Here is a 15878-nt window from a genome sequence, read left to right as displayed (position 1 = left end):
GCCGTGCTGCCGCTGCTGCTGCTGCTTCTGTTCCTGCTGAGGCTGGTGGTGCTGTTGTTTTCCGGGTGGCATACTGGCGGGTGTATGCGCTAAGTTAAGTCTACGCGGCTATCTCGTCTTGCGTGCATTTGTAATCAGTCACTCGCTTCGGAGTCCTGCAGGATTGGACGTTGAGAGTGGGTAGGTCCACGCTCGGGGCAGAGCCGCGTCCCGGGCTTCCGGTTGCGCGTCGCGAGCCACTCCACACCCCCTGAGCTGACTGGGCCGGGAGGTCGTGAATGACCTAGATTGGGGTTCCAACCCTGAAGTTAGGCAGGCAGTGCGCACCAGTTGGTGCCAGGACCGGATATCAGAAGAGCCAGGGTGTTTGCTAGCCTGTGGAAGTAGATTAGAAAACCCTGTGGTTTTCTAAATAAACCCTTCTAAAATAAAGGCTACTAAGGGGGAAAAGTCATAACAGCAACAACACAAAAACCGTTCTGGAAAACCTAGGACATCAAATAAACACGGTTTCTATGACTCTTGAAATTAAGTACTCCGTGGGAGATTAGCTGAAGGGACCAGGCAGAGGATTGGCTTTTTGCACATACTTTGTGAGTTAAGTGTCTAGTAATTGATTGATATTTTGTCTTTGTGTCTGTCTGTCATTATCTGACTTAAACCTTTCAAATACCTTGCCAAAGTCGCTGATGTGATTCTTTAGCCATGAAATTTCGCCCTACTTTATTTCATAGCAGTATGATTGAATCTGCTGTTTTTTAGCCTCAATCATTCACTTTAAGCATGTACTTAAATTGCTCTCAAGTCAAAAAAGCACTTAAAAAAAAAAAAAAAAAAAACCCGCAGCCGGGCGGTGGTGGCGCACGCTTTTAATCCCAGCACTCAGGAGGCAGGCAGATGCAGGCGGATTGGTGTGAGTTCGAGGCCAGCCTGGTCTACAAAGCGAGCCAGGACAGTAAGGGCTACACAGAGACCCTGACTCGGAAAAACAAAACAAAACAAACAACAACAAGAAAACCCAAACCTGTTTTGCATCTGCCTCTCACTATGATCAGCACGGTGACATTCTTTCTTTCTTTCTTTTAAAGACATGGTTTTATGTAGCCCAGGCTGAACTAGAACTGGCTTTATAATGGAGGGTGTCCTTGAACTCCTGATGCTCCTGCCCTCATTTCCTTAGTGCAGGGATTAAATACACGTGCCTTCATACCTGGCTGTTTTCATTTTTGAGTGTAAGGTTTTGAGCTTCAAGCTTTTTCACAAAGTACCATCCTGGGCAAGTAAGTATAACAATAACTTTTTTTTTTTTTTTTTTTTTTTTGGTTTTTCGAGACAGGGTTTCTCTGTGGAGCCTTGGCCATCCTGGACTCACTTTGTAGACCAAGCTGGCCTCGAACTCACAGCAATCCTCCTGCCTCTGCCTCCCGAGTGCTGGGATTAAAGGCGTGCGCCACCACGCTTGGCAACAATAACATTTTTTTTTTTTAAGTAATTTTTATTCACCTGAGGTCATTGTCCTCTCCCAGGCTTACTGCCTCCATCTGCAAACCTAGGCCTGGTCCTGGAAGCTTCCAGCCCCATACAATCTAATCTAGGCCTAGAATATTTTCATCCTCTGATACTCAGTGCTGAATAAGCTCACCCTTTCTAGTCCTTTCTGAGCTCTGGGCTGGCTGGTTTAATTCAGCTGTTCTGCCTCAAACTCCTCTCCAGGCTGACTGAGTCAATCTGGCTTCTCTCAGTTTCTCACTGAATTGCTCTGCTTGGCCTCAAACTAACTTGGGCAGTCTGTTCTAGTCTTCTGTCTCCTCATGCTCTGACTCGTTCTGTCTTCACCTGTGCCTAGCTTGTTCTCTCTTCAACCTCTCTCTGTGAAAATCCCAGTAAAAACTGCCTCTGAATCCACTGCACTGCGTCTCAACTCACTCTCAACCAAACTGCCCCAGCAGCACTGCCTAGAACTCAGAGATCTGCCTGCCTCTGTCCCCTGAGTGCTGGGATTAAAGGCATGTACCACCACACCTGGACCTAAGCTTTTCTTTACTGAAACTTGCTCTGTGCCAGGCTGGCTTTGAACTCAAAGATCTGTTGAGCTTTTATGTTTGTCTTTCCTTCTTTTATTATTAAATATTTTTACATAGACATTTATATACACATATGTACAATAAACTACCTACAGCAAGAAGAACCATGACACAATCAGGAATTATATAAATGTTACATTCTTAGTGTTTTGGCTATTTGTATTTGGCAGCCTTGAAGAAAACATCTTTCCTATCTTGGTGCATCTAAAATTCTGAATGTAAATCAAAATCTATCATATCTCATCATTATCAACTTAAAACATCTATCTAGACCTAGAAGCATCTTTTGGGGGGAGTGGGGTTCGAGACAGGGTTTCTCTGTATAGCCTTGGCTGTCCCAGACTCATTTTGTAGACCAGGCTGGCCTCAAACTCACAACAGTCCATCTGCCTCTGCCTCCAGAGTAGAAACATCTTAGCCCCTAAACAACTAAGCTTAATTGTAAAACTTAACTATCTGGTCTTCAACCCCATCAGAGACTTGAGAAGGAGTAAAATTAATTACCTGCGTATACACGGGGCTGTGGGTTAGCAGCTTCCCAAATAAGATGACAGAGACAGTTGCTACCTGAGCAGCCACCCAAAACTCTCTATAACATTGGAGCATCATCTTCAGCCTTCTGGCCCAGTATATCTGACAGACATATTTGTGAGGCAGAAACTATTGAGAACTTGCTTGCCCTGCCTTGGCAGAGTTCAGAGATCTGTTTGCCTGTCTCCTGGGATTAAAGGCATTTCTGTATTCCAGCCAGAGTAGCCATGTTGCTGGATTAAAATTCCTTTACAAGTAAGATTGAAGGCCAAGCTCCAGACTGTAAATGAATCTTCTGAGACATTTGCACATATTCTACCATCCGAGTACACCATTGTTTAACTTTTAAATTTTATTCGTGCCCATGTGTGATGATGATGGGTGGTGCTCAAACTGGTATGTCAGTCAGAGGACACTTTGTGGGATATTTTCTCTCCTACCTTTACCTGGGTTCCAGGGATCCAACTGAGATTGCCAGGTTTTTTGTGAGGCCGAGGTCCTTTGTGAACATTTTTATTTTAAACTAAAATGAATATAAGCTAAGCATGGTGGCTCATGATTATAATCTCAGAATTTTAGAGTCCAAGGCAGGAAGACTGCTGTGAGGTCCCGGTCAGACCTAGGGTACAGAGTGAAACTCTTATCTCCGAAAAGAAGATACATATATAAATGCAAATTTAGGAAACAGGAAAACCAAGAAATTTCATATAATCCAGGCCCCAAACAAAATGTAACAACAGTTCCTTTTAATTTAGCATGTTTGTAAATTTAATATACCTAGTGTTCAAATTCCTATTTTGACTTAGGACACATTGAAGGAGTATCGGTACAGATTGGGAGTTTATTAGTATGTCTTACTCAAATAACTTGTCTAAAAGATTACAGACTTAAAGAAGAGAACTGAGTTGAGGTCCTTGGGATAAGATTTCTTTTTACTCAAATCTGGAATTTTAAAAGGGGCATTTTAATTTTAATTAATTAGTTAAAAAAAAGCAAGGTTGGTGCCAGGCCAGATGTGCCCACTGGTGCATCAGTGACATGAAGGTTACAAGGATAGCTTTGGGATTGGATTTGAGACCTGTTCCACAGGAGGGACTTCAGATCTGTACTGTCAGCCCGGTCAAAAGCTTGTAGCTCAGCAGGCCACAGGCCCTAGGGACAAACATACTGCTGTTCTGCTAAAGGACGTGTCCTATCCATAGATTCATTCTGTTAAAGGACATGTCCTATCCATAGATTAGTACTGCCCTTGGTTTGGGGCCGAGACTCCTCTCTCTGCAGTTGTCAGCAGTTAGCACTGAGAACGTCTGTTGAGTGCTCCAGCCTGTATGGGCCATCTATATCAATCCTCCCTCCTTGCAAGGCTAGGGAAACTTCTGGGAAGAAGGGCAGAAAGAGGGCAAGAGCCAGAGGATGGGGGCGAGTGCTGCGAGATTCTGTTTCAGGAATGTGACTTGCTTGTTGGACCCATGAACTCACTGAAGCTCTAATAAAGATCAAGTTAACAAGATTAATCAACATTTAGCAAATCCAGGACAGCAAGGTCTCCACAGAGAAACCCTGTTTTGAAAAAAAAAACAAAACAAAACAAAAAATTGCCAAATAATAAAAGATAATCTTCTAAAAACAACAACAAAAATAAATTCAAGCCTGTAATCTCAGCACTGGGAGGTGGAGGCAGGAAAATCAGGAGTCCAAGTCCAGCTCACCTGATTGAGGCCCAGTCTCCAACCAAGCAACAAGAAAACAAACAAAAGCTAGGTATGGTGGCGCATGCCTTTAATCCCAGCACTCAGGAGGCAGAGGCAGGCAGATCTCTGTGAGTTGAAGGCCAGCCTGGTCTACAAAGTGAGTCCAGGATAGTCAAGGCTACACAGAGAAACCCTGTCTCAAAAAACAAAACAAAACAAACAAAAAACTTTACTGTTTACTGTCGAGAATTGTCCTGAGAGGCGCTCTCAATAGTTAAGAGCACTGTCTGCTCTTCCAGAGGTCCTGAGTTCGATTCCCAGCAACCACATGGCGGCTTAGAACCATCTATACTTAGGATCTGATAGAATCTGATGTCCTCTTCCAGTGTGTAGATGTACATGCAGATAGAGCACTCATACCTAAAATAAATCTTTTTAAAAAGAGAGAATTGTCGTAGGTACCAGAGAGAGAATGAAAAACAACATGGTGCAAATCCCACTGGGAAGTACATGGTTAGACAAGCAGACAACAGAGGATGACTGTAGACTGGAGCAGACACTATAATTGAATGCTGTTTACATCGCTCTAGAAGAGGTAGGAGCCTTTAACTCTGTCAGGAAAGAAACACTCCATTACCGCTGTGACATTTGTGATGAAGGCCGAAGAGCGAGATTTTGCATATAAAACATTTTGTGGAAAAGCGTGCTACTGAAATGCCGAGGCCCTTTAACGACTTAGCTTTTCGGTTTTGGAACACTAGTAAGCAGAGTAGAGCACAGAGAAGGGGATAGAAAATTACTAGGGTCCTCAGGAGTCTGGAGTTTATTCTTTGTTTATTTTGCTTTTTTAAAAAAAATCTTAATGATTCATTTTAATATTGTGTGCAGTGGTGTTTTGCTTGCATGTGTGTCTGTGTGAGGTGTCAGATCTCCAGGAACTGGAGTTACAGACAGTTGTGGAGCTGGGAATTGAACTTGGGTCCCCTGGAAGGGCAGCCAGTGCTCTTAACCACTGAGCCATCTCTCCAGCCCCTGTAGTTTATTCTCGTTGTCCAGGAGGAACTTCTGAGTTTTAAGCATCAGTTCTGTGACCAGAGTTGTGTTTCTAGGAAATTCACAGGCTGGGCAGACATCTCCCTGGTTCCACCTTTTATTTTATTTATCTGTTTGTTTTACAAGACAGAGTTTCTCTGTGTAGCCCTGGCTGTCCTGGACTCACTTTGTAGACCAGGCTCACCTTGAACTCACAGCAATCCATCTGCCTCTGCCTCCCAAGAGCTGGGATTACAGGTGTGCGCTTCCATGCCTGGCTCCATTAAAAATTTTTTTTTACTTATTTGTGTGTGTGTGTGTGTGTGTGTGTGTGTGTACACATATAGGTAAGAGAACAACTTGTGGAAGTCAGTTTTTTCCTTTTGCTGTGTCCTGATTGTGCTAGTTAGGTGCCCCAAACATGTACAAGGCCACCCTTGACTTAGCTCCAGCTGAAGTCATTTGGACCAGAAAAATCACCCAGTCAACATACAGCATAAGAAGAAATAAAAACCATTTATTTAAGGCCTCCGGTGGAGAGCTCCAGATTTGTGTCAGAGTAATCAAAGTGATACGTAAGTGACTGATCAGGTGAGGGCGGGAAAGGAGGACGTGTTAACATCAGAAAGCTCTTCCTACAGAATAAGTGAATATCTACTGCTACCGTGTAAAGTAGCCCAGTAGGCCCACATGCTCATGCCACAGAGACCAGAAGAAGGTGGTAGGTTCCTTGCAGCTGGAGAGACAGAGAGTTGTGAACTGTCCAGCATGGGTGCTGGAAACAAACTCCCATCCTTTGGGAGAGCAGCAAGTGCTCTTAGAAGCTTAGCTACCTCCCCAGTCCCATCTTCTTTTCTTTTTTAAAAACTATCTCTCTATCCCTCCATCCATCCATCCATCCATTTATCTATCTACTTGTGCGTGCGTGTGTGGCCATGTAGGTGAAGGTTAAAGGACAACTTGTAGATGTCAGTTTTCTCCTTCACTGTGTCACTGTTATCACCGCGCTCATCAGGGTTTTAGTTTTCTCTTTTTTGCTTTGTTGTTGTTGTCGTCAGTGCAGCACAACGTAGCGTCCTCTGGGAAGGGAGTCACAGCTGAAGACATGCCCCGATCAGGTTGCCTTGGCTGATGGGGGAGGCCTTCTACCTACTGTGGGAGCATTATCCCTGGGCAGGTGGGCCTCTGGAGAGATGGCTCAGCAGTTGGGAGCACTGGCTGCTTTTCCAGAGGACTTGGGTTCAATTCCCAGCACCCACGTGGCAGTGGCAGTTCACACCTGTCTGTAACTCCAGCTCCAGGGCTTTTGGCAATCCTCACACAGACATACATGCAGGCAAACACCAGTGAACATAAAATAAAAATTAATTGGGCTGGAGAGATGGCTCAGCGGTTAATAACACTGGCTACTAGTCCAGAGGTTCTGAGTTCCATTCCCAGCAACCATCTATAATGTGATGCCTTCTTCTGTCTCATGCTGCCTTCTATCACTTGGGAATACACACAAATAGAGTGCTCATTAACATAAATAAGTCTTTAAAAATAAAATAAGTTATATATATGTATATATGTGTGTATGTTATATATATTTTATATATATATATATAATTTTTTTTTGTTTTGTTTTGTTTTGTTTTTGGTTTTTTGAGACAGAGTTTCTCTGTGTATCCTTGCCTGTCCTGGACTCTAGACTCACTTTGTAGACCAGGATGGCCTCGAACTCACAGTGATTCACCTGCCTTTGCCTCCCGATGCTGGGATTAAAGGCGTGCTCCACCACCGCCCGGTTTCCTTTTCCTTTTTTAATCCTATAAGTTATATATTAAAAAAAAGAAAGGAAGCTGAGCATGAGCCAAAGGGAAAGCCAGTAGGCAGCGATTTTCTGTGATATCTAATTAAGTTCCTGCTTGAATTCCTGCTCTGACTTCTCTCAGTAATAGAGTTTGACCTAGAAGTGTAGCCAAATGAATCCCTTCCCCTGTGAAGTCGCTTTTGGTTAGAGAGTTTTCTCATAGCAACAGAAACGCAAACTAGAACAGGGATAGAAATGAGGTCACTGGCTTGGTGGCAGGTGCTTGTCTGCATCGAGCCATCTAATTGGCCCATTTCAAAGTGTTGATTACATTTCTTTGGGGCCTGCCATGCCCATCTCTGATAGGCACAGGAGAATGCAGCAATGGCAGGAGAAGGGACAACTTGAGGGAGTCCGTCCTTTCCTTCCATGACGTGGTTCCTGGGGACTGAACTCAGGCTGTCAGGCTTGGTGGCAGTTGCCTTTACTTGCTGAGCAATTCCACTGGCCCCTGCTTTCTGAGACTGAGCCTCCCTTGGTAGCTCTGACTGGCCTGAAGCTGCATTTAAACTACATTGGACTTCAATTTGTAGCAGTTCACCTGCTTTAGTCTCCTCAATACTGAGTTACAGTCATGAGCCACAGTGTGTGGCCAGGACTTGGTTTTGTGTGTGAAACAGAGACTAATGGTACATACCTGAAATCTGAGCACTCAGGAAGCCAAGGCGAGAGAATCTTGAGTTTGAGGCCAAGCTGGGTTACACAATGAGACCTCGCCTTAAAAAAAAAAAAAAAAAAAAAGCAGCACTTGGGAGGCAGCGGCAAGCAGATCACTATGAGTTCAAGGCCAGCCTGGGCCTGGTCTACAAAAATTGCCAGAGCTCTGTGTAACAGAGAACCCTGTCTCAAAAAAAAAAAAAAAAAAAACCAACAACAACAACAAAAAACAAGCCAGACATGGTGGCTCATGCCTGCAATCCTAGCATTTGAGAGATGGAGCTAGGAGGATCACCAATCAGTCCAAGTCCAATCTGGCCTGCTTCATATTCAGTTCCAGGGCAGCCCAGGCTGCAAAGTGAGACTCTGCGTCCAAAAATAAATGATAGAGCAACAGTGGTGGGGCAGGTCAGAGGGATAACACACTCAGCTTCAGGAATGAGGCTGGGGAGAGGCTCAGTGTGTATGTGTGCTGCCAGCATCAGGTAGCTGGGTAAAGAACCTGTAGTCCCAGTGTTGGGGAGCACCATATGCAGTGTTGGGGAGCATCATATCCAGTGTTGGGGAGCATCATATCCAGTGTTGGGGAGCACCATATCCAGTGATGGGGAGCACCATATCCAGTGATGGGGAGCATAGTACAGGACGGTTCTGGGGCTTGCTGGTCAGCCATTCCAGTGGAGTCAGTGAGCTCCAGGCTCATTGAGAGATTCAGACTCAGGACCTAAGCAGGAGGCACATGGGCTCATCTGTGACTATTGAAGTTGTACTCAGAGCTCAGCAGAGCAGGAGCCGCCATGCTACACTACAGTAAGTGGGGACATGTCATAACCTGCTGGGTGACTGTGGAAGGCTGTGCCCGAATAGAGAAAATCGGAAAAGGTACTTAGAGCTTTGCACAGGGTAGACACAGAACTGCAGGTCAAGTGGTGGCCATGGAGAAATCAGACTTGGGAGTGAAGAGGGAGGGGTACCCAGTACTACGTTCTGTAGAGGAATTTTAATTCAGAATAAGGCTGCTCTGGCAAGAGATCACATCCAAAGACCTTGTAGGTCTGTGTGATCCGGCTGGAATACAGACATGCTAGGAGACAGAGGCAAACAGATCTCTGAGGTCAAGGCCAGCTTGGTACAGAGCAAGTTTCAGGTAAAGAAAAGCTTAGGGCTGGGTGGAGAGATGGCCCAGAGGTTAAGAGCACTGGCTACTCTTCCAAAGGTCGTGAGTTCATTTCTCAGCAACCACATGGTGGCTCACAACCATCTATAATGAGATCTGGTGCCCTCTTCTGTGTGCAGGAAAATACACAGAATACAGAAACACACCTTTCATCCTAGCACTTGGGAGGCAGAGGCAGGTGGATTTTTGGGAGTTCAAAGCCAGCCTGTTCCACAAAGCAAATTTAGGACAGCTAAGCCTACACAGAGAAACCCTGTCTCAAAAAAACAAAACCAAAAAAATAGCCAGGCGTGGTGGCGCAGGCCTTTAATCCCAGCACTTGGGAGGCAGAGGCAGGCAGATCGCTGAGTTTGACGCTAGTCTGGTTTATAAGTGAGTCCAGACAGCCAAGGCAATACAGAGAAACCTTGTCTTGAAAACTAAAAAAAAAAAAAAAAGAAAGAAAGAAAAGAGAAGCTTAGGTCCAGGCATGGTAGTACATGCCTTTAATTCCAGGACTCAGGGGACAGAGGCAGGCAGATCTCTGAGTTCTAGGCAGTGCTGCTGGGGCAGTTTGGTTGAGAGTGAGTTGAGACACAGTGCAGTGGATTCAGAGGCAGTTTTTACTGGGATTTTCACAGAGAGAGGTTGAAGACAGAACAAGTCAGAGAATGAGAAGGAGACAGAAGACTAGAACAGACTGCTCAAGTTAGTTTGAGGCCAAGCAGAGCAATTCAGTGAGAAACTGAGAGAAGCCAGATTGACTCAGTCAGCCTGGAGAGGAGTTTGAGGTAGAACAGCTGAGTTGAACTGGCCAGCCAGAGCTCAGAAAGAGCTAGAAAGGGTGAGCTTATTTAGCAGTGAGTCTCAGAGGATGAAAGCATTCTAGACCTAGATTAGATTATATGGAGGGTAGAAGCTTCTAGGATTAGGCCTAGGTTAGCAGTTTGCCTCGGAGACAACAATTAAGTCAGGCAAATAAAAGTTACTTTTACAACATTAAGGACATTTCTCGTCATCCCAATATCAACTGTCTTTAGAGTGTGCTTTCCTAAGGTTCCAGGTTCCAGCCTGCTCAGATGTCTTTGCATAGCTCTCAAGAGCTAGGGCTCTAACCGTGCTGCCAGTTCACAGACCCCTCTTGCTCAGAGCCGTTTGTACCGAAACCTTCAGGGGACTTTGTTTGGTCACTCCAGAACAATTCTTTACAGAGACTTAAAACCGCAACATCTACTGATTGATGATAACGGAACAATCAGGCTGTCCGACTGGGGCCTTGGCAGAGCTCCAAGAACATGCGCACTAGGGACACTCTGGAAGAGATGTCCAGAGCTGTCCCACTGCTGGTGACAGTTGGAAGGTAGACCCCCTGTAAAGAGTCAGAATTTCTCAGGCTCTTTGGCACGTCCAGAGCTCTGCGTGCTCCTAACAGCAAAGTATGGCTAGAAGCAGGGTCTCAACGGGCCTTAGAATCCATTTCCCATAGCCGGGCGGAGGCAGTCCGATCGCTGTGAGTTCGAGGCCAGCCTGGTCTACAAAGCAAGTCTAGGACAGCCAAGGGTACACAGAGAGACCCTGTCTCAAAAAAACAAAACAAACAACCCCCCCACACACACAGAAATAAGAATCCATTTCCCAATGGAAACTGGGAAGCCTCCATGCCATTGTCAACATTTGGGTAAAAATGGTTTCATCCTGCAATTTATTAAATATGCTCAATACACATATTTAAACTCATAATCCTCCTGCCTCACCTTCAGAACTCTGGGATTGCAGCTGAGATCGTCTTGACAAGCTGAACAAATGTATTAATTAGTTAGTTAGCTACCTACCTACCTAGTTAGTTATTGAGACAGGGTCTCTCTACATAGCCCTGGCTGTCCTGGCAATCACTATGTAAACCAGGCTGATTTTGAACTCACCGAGAACCTCCTGCCTCTGTGTCCTCATTGTGTGGCCTTGGAACACATCTGTTTAAATGTATTTGCATGTGGCCCTAAATTCATCTACTGACAGATGGAGAGTTCGGTTGTTAGCATTAGTCATGGGGTGGGGGGGAGGCTGTAGAGATGGCTCAGTGATTAAGAGCACTGGCTTTTCTTCTAGAAGATCACAACTGTCTGTAACTCCTGTTTCAGGGGATGGAACACCCTCACACAGATATGCACTCAGGCAAAACACCAATGTACATACATTTTTTTGTTTTGCTTTTGTTTTTCAAGACAGGGTTTCTCTGTGCAGCCTTGCCTGTCCTGGACTTGCTTTGTAGACCAGGCTGGCCTCGAACTCACAGCGATCCACCTGCCTCTGCCTCCCGAGTGCTGGGATTAAAGGTGTGCACTACCACTGCCCTGCATAAAATTTTTAAAAGCTTTAAAAATTAGTCATTAAATTTGAAGAGTTTCCTTGTATGTCAGGAGAGTTCAAAACAGAAAGTGCTTATATTTTATAGGTTGTCTGTCTGTCCATCCCTCCGTGTGTGTCTGTGCGCGCATGCGTGTGTGTATGTGTGTGTGTGTGTGTGTGTGTGTGTGTGTTAGCATGTGCTAGTGTGTGTTAGCACATGCTAATGCTGAGCTCCCTTAGGTTCAGCTAGGGAAGTGATTTGACCTTGCTGTGTCTCAGTGTCGGAATCTTTGTGGGCTTGTGGTGAACTTTGGCTGATTTTATTAATTATGGGGTGCACACTTTTGCACACACCCTCCTGCAGAGCACCTAGGCCACCCTAAGGAGATGATAAGCACATTTATTAATATTTACAAAGCAACTATAATGCCATCCTCAAATGCTTACCAGCTCCATATCTTTCCCCATGGGAGATTATTCAAATGCATTTTAAATATTCATATCATAATTCAGTAAAAAAAAATTTTGTTGTTGTTGTTGTTTTTCTTTCTTTTTTTTTGTTTTTGTTTTTTGTTTGTTTGTTTGTTTGTTTTTTCGAGACAGGGTTTTCTCTGTGTAGCCTTGGCCATCCTGGACTCACTTTGTAGACCAGGCTGGTCTCGAACTCACAGTGATCCGCCTGCCTCTGCGCCCCCCCCACCCTCCCAGTGCTGGGATTAAAGGTGTGCGCCACCACGCCCGGCTCTTTTGTTTTGTTTTTTGAGACAGGGTTTCTCTGTTATCTAGGCTGTCCTGAACTCGCTTTATAGACCACGCTGGCCTCGAACTCACACTGATCCGCCTGCCTCTGCCTCCCGAGGGCTGGGATTAAAGGCATGCGCCACCACACCCAGCAAAAAAAAATTTTTCTTGACAAATCAGTTTCTTGACCTCAATAAAAGAAACTCCCTGTTTGCTCAGATCCAGGAAGGATAGGGCGCTATTCTTGAAAACTCTTTACAAATTTTAACTATTCAGACCACAGTGTTTCCTAAAAAGGGCTACAGGAGGCAGGGCTAGTAAGAGAAATGAATTGATTAATGCAGCCACTGCATTTTTTCCACCCTCAATTTGATTTAAATTTAATATCCTCCCACAATGGAAAATGATTTACAATGAGAAGATGAGCTGGAAGGAATAAGAAAATGGAAACAAGATGTCATCTCGTTTTACCATGCAACAGATTTACCATGCCTTTCAAATCAGTGTTTGGCCATTTACTGTAAATGAAACGGAAGGCTTTTTTAAAATAACAAAACCCTGCCTTGCTAGTGGACTCTCCCTCCCCTGCAAATGCATTCGTCCCACTGAGCTCGCTTTACATCTATGTTGTTTTTAGCTCGTTTCCTTTTGTAAAAAAGCAATTGGTGAGTTGATTTCCCAGTTTAGCCGTTGTAATAAAACATAAAAGGCATTTCTGTTTGGGCAGCTTGGATAGTGAGTCAAAAGCTCCAAAAAAGCAACAAATATAGGACAGTATAAAATTAGAAACTGCTGGCGTTTCTTGAGCAGCAGTCGTGCTGCTGGCAGTTGCTCCTCCCCCCTCTTGCCACCAGCATGAATCTGAAGGTCACCCCTATGTACCAGATGACAGAACCTCATGTGTGTGTGTGTGTCTTTAAATAACAGTTTGTAATTCACATAGCATAACATTCATCTGTGAAGTACCCAGCTCAGTGGGTTTTATTATTTTCACAGACTTGTACAATGAACATCATTACTAAGGTAGAACATTTTCTTCCTTTCACAGAAACCCCCTCTCCCTTCCCTTGTCACCCGGCGTTGGCAGCTGCTCCCTTGCTCTCTGTGACTTGCCCATTCGAGACATATTAAACAGCGTCATAAATAAGCAGCTTACATCACTGACTTCTTTCAGTTGACATAATGTTTTCAGGTTTATTATGTTGACCATGGACCAGCACACCTCTCATTTTTATTGTACAATAATCTCCCATCGCATAAATGTACCAGTGTTCATACAGCAAACGACGGGAGTTCGCGTCTTTCGTTTGTTGATTATTGTTAACTATCCTATTAACATGCATGTATAATAGTTTTTGCCCTTTGTTTTATTTTTATTTTGAGGCAGGGTTTTACTGGGTAGCCCAGGCTGGCTCAGAACTCTCACTGGGTAGCCCAGGCTGGCTCAGAACTCATGATCCTCCTGCCCCGAGCCTCCCAAATGCTAAGATTGCTTGTATGCATCAGACCTAGCTGCGTTGACAAGGGTTCGTGAGGGTTCTAGTTTTTCTCACATTCCTGCCACTATTTATTGTGTTTTCCCTCTGTTATGGTGCACACATGCCATGCAAGTGCCCTACCACAAACTTGCATCCCAGCCCAGGGAAGTGTCTCTGTTGTCACATTGCTAGGGGTATGCCTTTGGATACCTTGCTCAGCGTTTCAGCAGTCTGGAGGGGGTTCTGCCCAGATGGAAGGAGTGATGCCGGCACATGGAATGCTACAGATGACTTTTCTGAAAGACAGGAGGTCACATAGCCCAGGCTGTGCGCTCCCTTTGTAGCTGAGGATGCCTCTGAATCCCTGATCTTCTTCTTCTCATCTTCCAAGTGCCGGTGTTACGGGTGTGCACATCACTGCCGGCCGGTGGCGGAGATGTTCATAGTGGAGAGCAGGAGCTCCATTCCCTGCAATGGAGGATCCCAAGAGTAGTGCAGCACAGCAAAACAAAACAAAAACAAAAGAGCAAACACCACACCACACCAAGCACCGCACATGTGCCAGCCACATTACATCAGCCATACTACACAAACCGTGCCACAGGAGTATTGTTAATGTGCTCACAAGCCCATACCCACAAGTGAACCTGCTTGTCTGCCTTGGCTTGCTTTGTATAATCACAGGCAACGTAGTAACAAAAAGGTAAAACACTCATGGTTTAAAGTCACCATGGAACTTAGATTTCATTACATTTAAAAAAAAAAAACTGTCATTTTCTATTTACTTATTTTTAACCCCTAATTCTAAAACTTTTTTTTTTTTTTTTTTTTTTGGTTTTTCCAGACAGGGTTTCTCTGTGTAGCCTTGCCCATCCTGGACTCCCTTTGTAGACCAGGCTGGCCTGAACTCACAGCGATCCGCCTGCCTCTGCCTCCCGAGTGCTGGGATTAAAGGCATGTGCCACCACACCCAGCTCATAATTCTAAAACATTTAAAGGTATTCATCTTGGGGGCTGGAGAGATTGCTCAAAGGTTAAGAACACTGTCTGCTCTTCCAGAGGTCCTGAGTTCAATTCCCAGCAACCACATGATGGCATATAATCATCTATAATGTGATCTGATGCCCTCTTCTGGCCGCAGGTGTACATGCAGGTAGAACATTGTATACATAATAATAAATAAATAAATCTTAGGGGGAAAAAAAAGATGTTCCTCTTACCATAGATCTTTAGGAAAATACTTTCTTGTGTGTGTGGTTTTTCCTTTAGTGCTGAGACCTGACTCCAGGGCTTGCTCATGCCAGGCAAGCATGCTCTCACTGAACTATACCAAACTATCTCTGTCTCTCTCCTCTCCCTCCCTTCTTTGCTGAGACACACTGTGTCCTGCCCCACCCCTCCACTCTTGGCTCAGCCTCCTAGGGGCTGGCATTTCCAGGCTCCTTCACGCCCAGTTCTGCAACTTGGAGAGCCCTGAACTGCTAATCCGAACTGAATTATACTCTAAGTGAAAGCTACACACTAGATTTCTAAGAGTCAAGAAGAAGAATGTAAAACACCTCAGGATTTTATTGGCTACAAGGTGCAAGGCAAATTAAGTTAAATAAATGAACAATGTTAAAACTAACGTGCTTTCAATTTGAGCATTCAAAAAAAAAAAAAAATTAAAGTACACAGGTGGCTGTGTTGTATTTCCACAGAGCAAGTCTCTGAACTAGGGCTGAAGACCTGACTTTGCTAACAGCTGCATTATAGGCTGGATATGGGAAGGCCGTTCATTTGTTCTTCCCCGTTAATTACATTGGAGGTTTTTTGCAGGTTCATTCCTGCCTTACTGACTTATCAAGGACCTTTTATTGTGAATAAAATCCTATAATTATGTCTTAAAACGTCAGATCTCTATTATTTCTCACAATCCTAAGTGCCCACCGGTGAATTAGTTACCTTGTGTTGACACTGGGACAAGACGCCTGAAAAAAAGCCTTAAAGAAGGGAGGGTTTATTTTGGTTTACAGTGCCTGAGAATCCGTCCCATCACCGCAGGGAAGGCATGGCAGTAGGCAAGGGGGCTGCCTGGCGCATTGTGTCCATAGTCAGGAAGCAGAGAGAGAGTAGAGCTATGCTCTCAGTTTGTTTTTGCTTGTTTGTTTAATTCATTCTGAGCGCCCAGTCCATAAAATGGTACTGCCCACACTTAGGGCAGTCTTCCGGCTTCATCCAATCTAGAAACACCATAACAGGCATCCCCAGAGATTTGTTTCTCTGCTGATTCTAAATCCCACCAAGTTGGCAATCAAGACTGGCCACCCC

Source organism: Acomys russatus, chromosome 16 (genome assembly GCF_903995435.1).
Source record: "Acomys russatus chromosome 16, mAcoRus1.1, whole genome shotgun sequence".
Taxonomy (NCBI): Eukaryota; Metazoa; Chordata; class Mammalia; order Rodentia; family Muridae; genus Acomys; species Acomys russatus.
This window is presented reverse-complemented; position numbering follows the sequence as displayed.